This window comes from Eulemur rufifrons, chromosome 7, assembly GCF_041146395.1.
Source record: "Eulemur rufifrons isolate Redbay chromosome 7, OSU_ERuf_1, whole genome shotgun sequence".
In the NCBI taxonomy this organism is placed as follows: domain Eukaryota; kingdom Metazoa; phylum Chordata; class Mammalia; order Primates; family Lemuridae; genus Eulemur; species Eulemur rufifrons.
Genome location: NC_090989.1, coordinates 192,891,596 through 192,900,555, shown reverse-complemented (window position 1 = coordinate 192,900,555; position 8,960 = coordinate 192,891,596).

Genomic DNA, 8,960 nt, shown 5'->3' with positions numbered 1-8,960 from the left:
GCAAGGGATGTCTAAAAATTGGTGCATTTTAAAGCAAGAATCAGAACGGCAACCTTTAAGTAAACAGCCTTAGTAATAATAGAAATTTTATTTCAGTCTAGGATTTGGAGTGTAAAATTGTAAGCTCGATCAGTCTGAGAGAGTGGTGTTATGATGATCGAGTTGGAGAAAATTTATACTACTACTAAGTAGGCACAGAACACTATACCTGGGCAGGGTAGCATTTTATCCCCACTTTCCGATGGGGAAGGGCAGTCTTAAAGAGGGTACTTCTTACAAAGCTGGCAGGGGTGGGTGTGGGGGAGTGGAGCCCAAACCCAAGTGCAGCAGACCCTTCAATGCCTTCTGTCTCCTTAACCAGCTCGTCCTCAGCTCTGGGTCTCCTTGGTAGCCATTCTGGTTTGTGGGTGGATATTTTAATGAAGTGTCATTGATGTGACAGCTCTAACTTGTTCTGTGGATTTTGTCATTTTGACCTGCAATAGCAATCTATTCTATGTTTTTTGTTTTATGGCCCACTCTATGACGGTAGGGAATTTGAATGTTTAAGAAATTGTTTATGGATACAGACAGTGTGGGAGGGTTTTTGAGTTGACAAAGAGGCTGTTCCATTTTCATAGGTTTCAAACAGTGCGTTCCACCCATTTCGGCAGAGTACTGCTATTTCAAAAGGTCAGTTAGAAATAGTCTTTCCTTTTTATTTATATTCAAAATGGAAAGGAAATCTAGTGCTGATAAGGTTAGACTTTGATCCTTGAATTACCAAAGCATTCATAGAATATACCCTTTAAATAAAATCTCAGCAAACAGGCCACATCCAGCCCCAGACATCCTAATAGCCACGAGGAAATCAGAGCATCTGGCAGTTCAGATCCGTAACCAGCTTTGGGGGGGGGCCTCATGACTGATGAATAAACATTAACATTATAAATGAATATCAATAAATATGATGTGTGGGTGATTAATCACATGGCAAGGAAAATAATTGCAGGGGCACATTTCTGAATTAGATAGTCAGAAAAAAATTTGCAATTGAAAATAATAAAGTATGCTTTGCCTCTTAGAAACTGTAAGATCACCATTTACATAGAACCTTTCTCTTCAATCTTTTTTCATTAATATTCTAGAAATGAGGGAGGGGTGGAGACTGAGGTACCAAAAAGACTTTGACCCCATATTAGAAATTAGTCAATGAATACGACTAAAAGGTCACACTTAGTAAATCTTAACATTGCTCAATATTTAACAAATATTTACTGGGTACAATTTCTGGGCGAGACACAGTGCTTGGCCCTGAGAATACGGAAGCCAACAAGTCACACGTGGTCCCTGTCCTCAGGAAACTTGCAGTTTTGTGAAAAGACAGTCAATACCCAGGAAAGTTAGTAAAGTTCAAAAAAATGAAATTCTGATGAGTGCTGTGAAGTACAGAAAGAGTGGCGGTGATGACACGGTGGAGGAACGGCCTTTCAGGAAGTGAGAGGCGACCTGAGCCTGGAGGACTAACACAACTCCACCAGGAAGAGGGAGGCAGAAAGCATTTATGAAGAAAGAGGAGTACGTAAAGGATCTGAAGCAGGAAAGCATTTGGAGGCAAAGTCCTGAGCGCTGTGAGCCAGGGGCACAGTGCCTGGTCACGCAGGGCCTCGAGGGCTGCAGAGAGGAGCTGGAGTTTCCTTCCTAGTGTAGTGGAAGCTGCTGGAGAGCCCTCAGCAGGCAAGGGGAGGACCTGACAAGCTCTAAGGATCTCACTGGTGGCCATGGGGTGACCTGGATGGGCGGCCAGGGGAGCAGTCAACAGGGAAAGGCAGGAAGCTCGTGGGGGGTGAAGATGAGCCAGCTGTGTGGCTTGGGCTGGGGTGGCAGGGAGAGAGGTTGTTGGTGATGCCCTGTCACTTGGAGACTTGGTAGAGCACACTCATAAGATGGGCCGTGGGTGTGCGCCAGGGGACGCGGAGGAAACAGACAAGCCGAGAGTTCTTTCCCGAGCAGTCGGGTGGATGGCGATGTCTTGGATGGAAAAGGGGGAAGGCTGAGAGATGAGCTCTGTCATGAATAAACATGAGATGTGCATGAGACTTTGAATTAAAGAAGTTCACTAGGAAGCTGGACATTCAGGGCTGGATCTTGGGAGAGAGACGAGGGCCGAACATGTCAATTAGGGAGCCTGGGATTTGAACTATGGGAATGGCATGAGCACTTGGGGATGGTCCAGGACAGAACCCTGCAGCTCTCACACTGAAAAGTGCCCTGGGAAGGAGGACCTGGAGAACAAGGTGGAGAAAGAGGGGGCCAAGAATCAGGAGCAGAACCCCAAGAGCAGAGTCTCCCAGAAGTCCAGCATGTGGGGAACGTACCTTGTCTATATTCACACTGCAGTGAGTCAGCCACCTCTAACTGACAGTGATACAAGGGTCAACAAGTTCCCTGCATCTTGCAGGTTACATTCTAGCCATAGCGTATGTTTCAGAAACGTGCAATGGATTAACTGTGTTGAATGATTCTGAGAAGTGAGAAAAATGAGGACATATGCGTTGTTGGGATCTGGCAACATGGATGTTCTTGGTGACGTTGACAAGGGCTCCCAGTGGTGTGCTCTGGCGGAGCCCACACTGAGTAGCTTCACCGTGTGCAGGTGGTCCAGGTGGTGAGGGGGTGCAGGCAGCACACACAGATGAATCTTTCTGAGAGATTTTACTATGGTAAGAGGGGGACAGGTGGCCAGATCTAAAGAGGACAGAGAGTCAAGTCCTGCACGTGATTATTTAAAGACAGAAGGCCCCGAGCATGTGGGAACGCTGAGGGGAAGTATCCCATGGAGGAGGAGAAATTAATATCGGACAGAGAGAGGCTAACCAAGGCAGCCCCTCCCTGAGAAACTAGGGCAGGGTGACCCCAAAGCAGGCACAGACAAGCAAGATTTGGGCAGAGAGAGAAACAAGCGAAAGGAGAGGAGGGGGTCAATGCGGGTGGCTTTATAAATGCGCAGTGGGGGAGGTGTGTGTGTTTCCACCTGATGGAGATCAGGTCATCGGTAGAGCAGGAGGTAGAAGACAGGATGTTACAGGCTCCACAGAGAGGAGAAGACGGCAAATGGGCATTAGAGAAGGTGGAAAAGAGTTAAAGAAACACAGCAGGCCAGGGCCACCTGCCCGTTTGAGGGTTTGTGACAGTGAATTTACAGTAAAATCAGGCTGTGTCATTTTCTCCAATCATGCTCTCCACTTGAGCTCAGGAAGAGGGCGGCAGAAATCAGCCAAGGGTGGCATTTGCAGGTAAGTGAGATGGAGGAAGACAAACAGGAATGTCAAAGGAGTCAGTGGCACATGACAGTGTTAAAAGTGGAGCACAGGAGAAAAGCGAAGAAAGAGGGGGCTGCCAGCTGAGAGCTGAGACCCCACAGGGCTTCGCCAGACCCTAAAGACAGACAGCCTGCGCGCCTCCAAAGACCCTGAGCACACAGCTGGGGCACGTGACTCCCGTGATTACAGACACCTGTGCCCCCAAGGGTCTCCAGGCAGGGATGACCTCCGGTGTCCCAGGTGCTTAGTTTCTTCTGGACACCCCCCTCCACCCCATTTCTAGTCATCTTGGAATCACGTCACCTTTGACTCTTTGGCAGGTTGATGACTTCCGGCTACGCACAACTGGAGACAACTACCCCGAAGTGCACTCCAAGTGCGCCCACTACCTAAGCTACCTGGATGAGTGACAGATTGTACATCATCTAAAGAACTGAAACACGTAACTGAGATAAGACTCCTGTGCCCTGAAGGAAACACACGTTAGGATGCTTAAAATGTGCCTAGGGGAGAGGGCGCCAGGGCATTGATTGAAAGGATTCAGCTCAGTTTGTTTGGGGAGAGGACAAGAAAGCGGGTCTCTAGATGACCCGGTGGCACAGCCCTGTGACAATGCAGGTAGAAGGGGCAGAGGAGACAGGGTGGTTTAAACCAACTTCTTCACCCTACAATTTTGAATTCTCTACCTCCCAACCAAAAATGCTATTTTCCATATCCTCCTTAAAAATGCAACCCGAATGGAAATCTTCCTACTGTGTTTCAACATGCAGGACCTGAAGTCTAAAGTTTTTTTTTTTTTTTTTTTGAGACAGAGTCTCACTCTGTTGCCCAGGCTAGAGTGAGTGCCGTGGCGTCAGCCTAGCTCACAGCAACCTCAAACTCCTGGGCTCAAGCAATCCTCCTGTCTCAGCCTCCCGAGTAGCTGGGACTACAGGCATGCACCACCATGCCCGGCTAATTTTTTCTATATATATTTTTAGCTGTCCATATAATTTCTTTCTATTTTTTTAGTAGAGATGGGGTCTCGCTCTTGCTCAGGGTGGTCTCAAACTCCTGAGCTCAAACAATCCGCCCACCTCGGCCTCCCAGAGAGCTAGGATTACAGGCGTGAGCCACCGCGCCCGGCCGAGGTCTAATGTTGACATAAGATTTCTGGAAGGTTGGCATTGCTTTTTAAAATGATCTCTTTTATCCTCCTACATGTTCATTTGCAAGTGATTAAACACACACGGTAGTAATTCCAGGAATAGTAATGTCCCTGACAAGGAAAGTAACAAACAGGAGGAAATTAAAAGAACCCAATATGACCCAGAAAGAAAAAAAAAAAAAAAAACCAAAAACCTCACAGATTTAGTCAGGAGACATAGAATATTCTCTGGGCCCTGTTAGGAAGACCCCTGTTGCCAAAAAACATGGCAGAAATGGGACAATTAAAATGGATATGGGGAGGGTGGCAGATACACAAGATGAACAGGGATGTAGCTGTGCAGAGCAGGCAGCCCCAGCAGAATTCAGATGAGAGATTCAAACCTAAACAAGAGCCGTGCCGAATGGGAAGAGGAGTGGAGGAAGTGGGAGTAACTGAGTCTGTCTGCACTGCACTGCCAGCAAGCTTACCAGTTCCCCAGGCAGACCCTGGGAGATCCAGGCATCTCATCCTAGCGGAACATGTGTCACTCTCCCTACAGCCTCGCATGTGTGCCGCGGAGTCAGGATTCTGAAGATGTGACAGGCCATTGGTGACGATTATTCCCCCCCGTAGACACCTCTCCCTATATTGCCTTGCTGAGCAGACAGACCTGGTGGTTCATACAGTGCAGAGAAGGATTAGACAATTTCACTTGCCATGTTAGAATACTGCCCATGCTCAGTGATAGATGGGTTCTTGACAAATTGCTCGTGGCAGCCAGCATTTAGCAATATCGTGAATGTCTGAGTCTTGTGAATGACCATATCCTTGAGGTATTTATTACACACGCTACAGACAGCCCCTTAATCCACCAGCTCATCTACATGAGGAGAGGAGAGGGAGGGTGATGGGGGCTTCCTTCTCCTGATATGCCCACCAAGTGGTGGCCATGTTAACTGAGGTCCTACTCTCTGCCAGATCCTTACCTACGTTTTTCATTAATTTATAAAAAATACTGACAGTGTCTACTATGTGCTGAGCTCGGGGATGAGCCAAAAAGGCCTGTCCTCAGTGAGCTAGAGATATGGTCTACTGGCAGGTGGCAGAGCCAAGCGTTGGAGCTACATTTGTCGGGTGACAAAGTCCTGGGTTCATACAAAGCAGTGTGGTCCCACAGATCTACCCACCACAGTGGGAATGTTCTATAATTCTGCACTAGTCAGCCACCAGTCGCTTGTGCTAGTACAGCTAAAACAACTACATTTTTTCCTTTTATTTAATTTGAAATTTAATTTAAATCATCAAATGTAGCTAGTGGCTACTCTGCTGCACAGTGCAGACGGAGACTATTGACCCAAGACAGTCTGACTTTTAAAGACAAGAATATTCTGAAGCTGGGGGCACCCTGGCAACAGCTGTGCAGGGCATGTGAGCAGCTGCTTGGGGGTCTCTCCACAGCCATAGCCACTGACTCTGTGTCTTCCCTGTCCCCAGTCCCTGAGGGCTTCTCAGAGGCTGGATGAGTGGGGTGTCCTGGGCTGTGGCAAAATGGCTTGGGATCTGCCAAGCCCATGCATAGCTGTCCACCAGTGTGGCCCCCAGCATGGAGCCATGCATTGCTGATGTGAGTGGATGATCAGGAGACCCCATAGACCCACCCAGCCCAGAGACAGCCGCTCACCACGGAGAGGTCAAGTTGGGGAAACCGAGTTCATCCCTCAGCATCTCCCGCAGTGGGGTGGTATCAGGCGGGTCCCAAGCCACTCCAAGTCTCAGTGTTCTTGCACAGAACTGGAATCATAATTCCCTTGAAATCATGTTATTATTTAACTTTCAAAATGTCTTAGGTCTTTAGATAACCTTCATTTTATTTTTTTGTACAGATTCACTTATATGGAAGTAGTCTGTGTTATTATAGAAAAATTAGAATATATAGAGAAGGGGAAGTCTACATGCCCACAATCCCGCTGTGCTGTCTAAACCTTTGTCAGCACATTGGCAACATCCTCCGGGCGTGCTCTGGCAGCAGGGAGCCTGCAAACACACCACGTTGCCTGTTCTTATTTTATTTTATTTTTTTTCAGTAAAAATTGGATTACTCGCCACATACTCTTCTAAGTCTCGACTTAATTGCTCCTCAACAGGTCATGCGTACCTTTGGAAACACATAGTTATTTTAAATGTTTTTCTTACTTTTCAAAATTCCAAGAACATCTCTGAGAACACACATGTGTTTCAAATATCTGCATAACATTCTCTTTCCTTGAAGTACACTAATTTATTTACTCAAGTCTTTATTTTGAGATATTTGGGCTGTTTCTAATATTTTACTATCACAAATAATGGTGTAATAACTTCTGTGTACATACACATTGGGCTATTTCCTTTTGGAAAAGTTCTCCAAATAGATGGCTGGGTAAAAAGGCATGCACATTTTTACCATGTTTGATTCTTCTCACTGAATTGTCCTCTCGAAAAGAAAACATGTGTCAGTTCGCGCTCAACTGCAGATGCTGATCCTGAGGCTGCCCCTCACCTCATGCCCCCTTGTCCTCCCGTAATTCCTGCTGGTGTGCCCAGACTTCACGCTCGCAATCAACTAGAACAAAGCTCACACACTTCCACCTGGCAGCCTGCGAATCGTGAAGACAGATGGCACATCTCCCCAAAGTTTTATCTGTTAGTCTAACTATTTCACATCCTTTAAACATTCCTCATAGGAAATCGTTCCTAATCCAGTCTTTTTATGCTCCTATTAAAGCAGTGCCCAGATTCAAATAACAAAGTCAAGACTGTATTGACTATCATTTAATGAGTACTTAGACTGTGTGCAAGATTCTTTTCTAAATGCTTTTAATTTGCTTTGACTCTATGGTCACTGTTATGGACTGAAATGTGCCCCCCCCAAAAAATTTATATGTTGAAACGCCCTAACCCCAAATGTCACTGCATTTGCAGATGGAGCCTTTAGGAGGTAAGATTAAATGAGATCATAAGGGTGAGTCTCTGATTCCATAGGATGACTGACCTCATGACAAGAGGCTTTAAGATAGATCCCCACCACCCTCAGAGCTCTGCGGGCACGCAGGTGCCATCTTGAAATCGACTGCGAAACCGCTCGGGACCCAGCCAAGCGGGGGAGAAGGGGCGGAGCTGCGCTTAGGCGTAAAAACAAAAACATTGAGTTGCTGAACTATATACTTCAGATTTGTGTATCTTTTCATTTTGCGGTGTGGTGTAGTGTTGTGTAGTTTTGTTTTTCTTCTTTTTTGTTTGTGTTTTTGGTGTTTTTGGTTTGGTTTTCTGTGTTTCTTTTATATATATATATATATATTTTCCTTCTTTTTTTCTTTTCTCTTTCTTTTTCTTCTCTTTCTTTTCTTTCTTTCCTCTTCTTTTCTTTTCTTTTCTTCGCTTTTTTTTCTTTCTTCTCTCTTTTTGCCTTCTAACTGTGAAGCCACGGTGAGCTTCAGAACGGGCCAGGCCCCTGGCTCTGGTACATACCGGAACCTGAGCCGTCACCCCCAGCACCGGCGATCTGCGGGCGCGCAATCGACATCTTGGGGCCCACAGCCAAGTCACTGCGGAGCAATAGGGTGCTAAGAGGCTCCCTGGACGGCCCCCTCCCCTGGTCCACAGACCTTGTATAGGGGCCCCGCCCATGTGTAAACACTGAATACTTCTCCAGAAGCGAGAGTGTGGAGCCTGATCCCTGGGGACATTGGGCCAAGGCAGACTTTTGCCCATGGGAGCTGCAGCAACTGGGGCGCTGAGCAAGCGATGGCACTGTCCACTCCCCATAGCTAGTATCTTTCCTGCAGATAGAGACAGAAACCTCCCCTATAGAGGAAGAACCAAAGGGAAACAAACAAACAAACAAAGAGAATTTTGGTCTACTACTAGTGTGGACCCTGCCTGCCTTCTGAAAGACCACAACACAGTGTCCTAACTTGCCAAAGCGGTCTTGGATCACTCCAATCCTCTAGGATTGGACCCATCAGAAGCAGTCCCCCAACTGAAATAGAAAAATCTCTAAACAATACACAACAGTCTCCCCCTCTTGCCAAAAGAAGCAACATACCTAGACTGCTTCACAGCCTAAGAATAGAGCACAAAGAGCACTGTTAACCAGACTAAATCTATAAGAAAAGATCCAATGATAAATCCAGATGGGAAGGGCCCAGCAAAAAAACATGGGGAGCACAAAATATCAAACGGAAAGCTCACCCCCGAAGAGAAATACCAGCTCTCAACCATTTGACACAAACCAGACTCAAAACACCAACATGTCACAGGAAGAATTCCAATTATGGATCATAAACAAGCTGAATAATTTACAAGAATCAATGGATAACAAACACAAAGGAACCACAAAAAAAAAAAAAAAATACAGGATTTGGAGGAAAAATTCACTAAAGAAATTGAAATATTGAAGAAAAACCAAACTGAACTCCTAGAAATGAAGAATTCACTCAGAGAGCTACAAAACACTGTGGAAAGTCTCAAGAGCAGGGTAGATCAAACAGAGG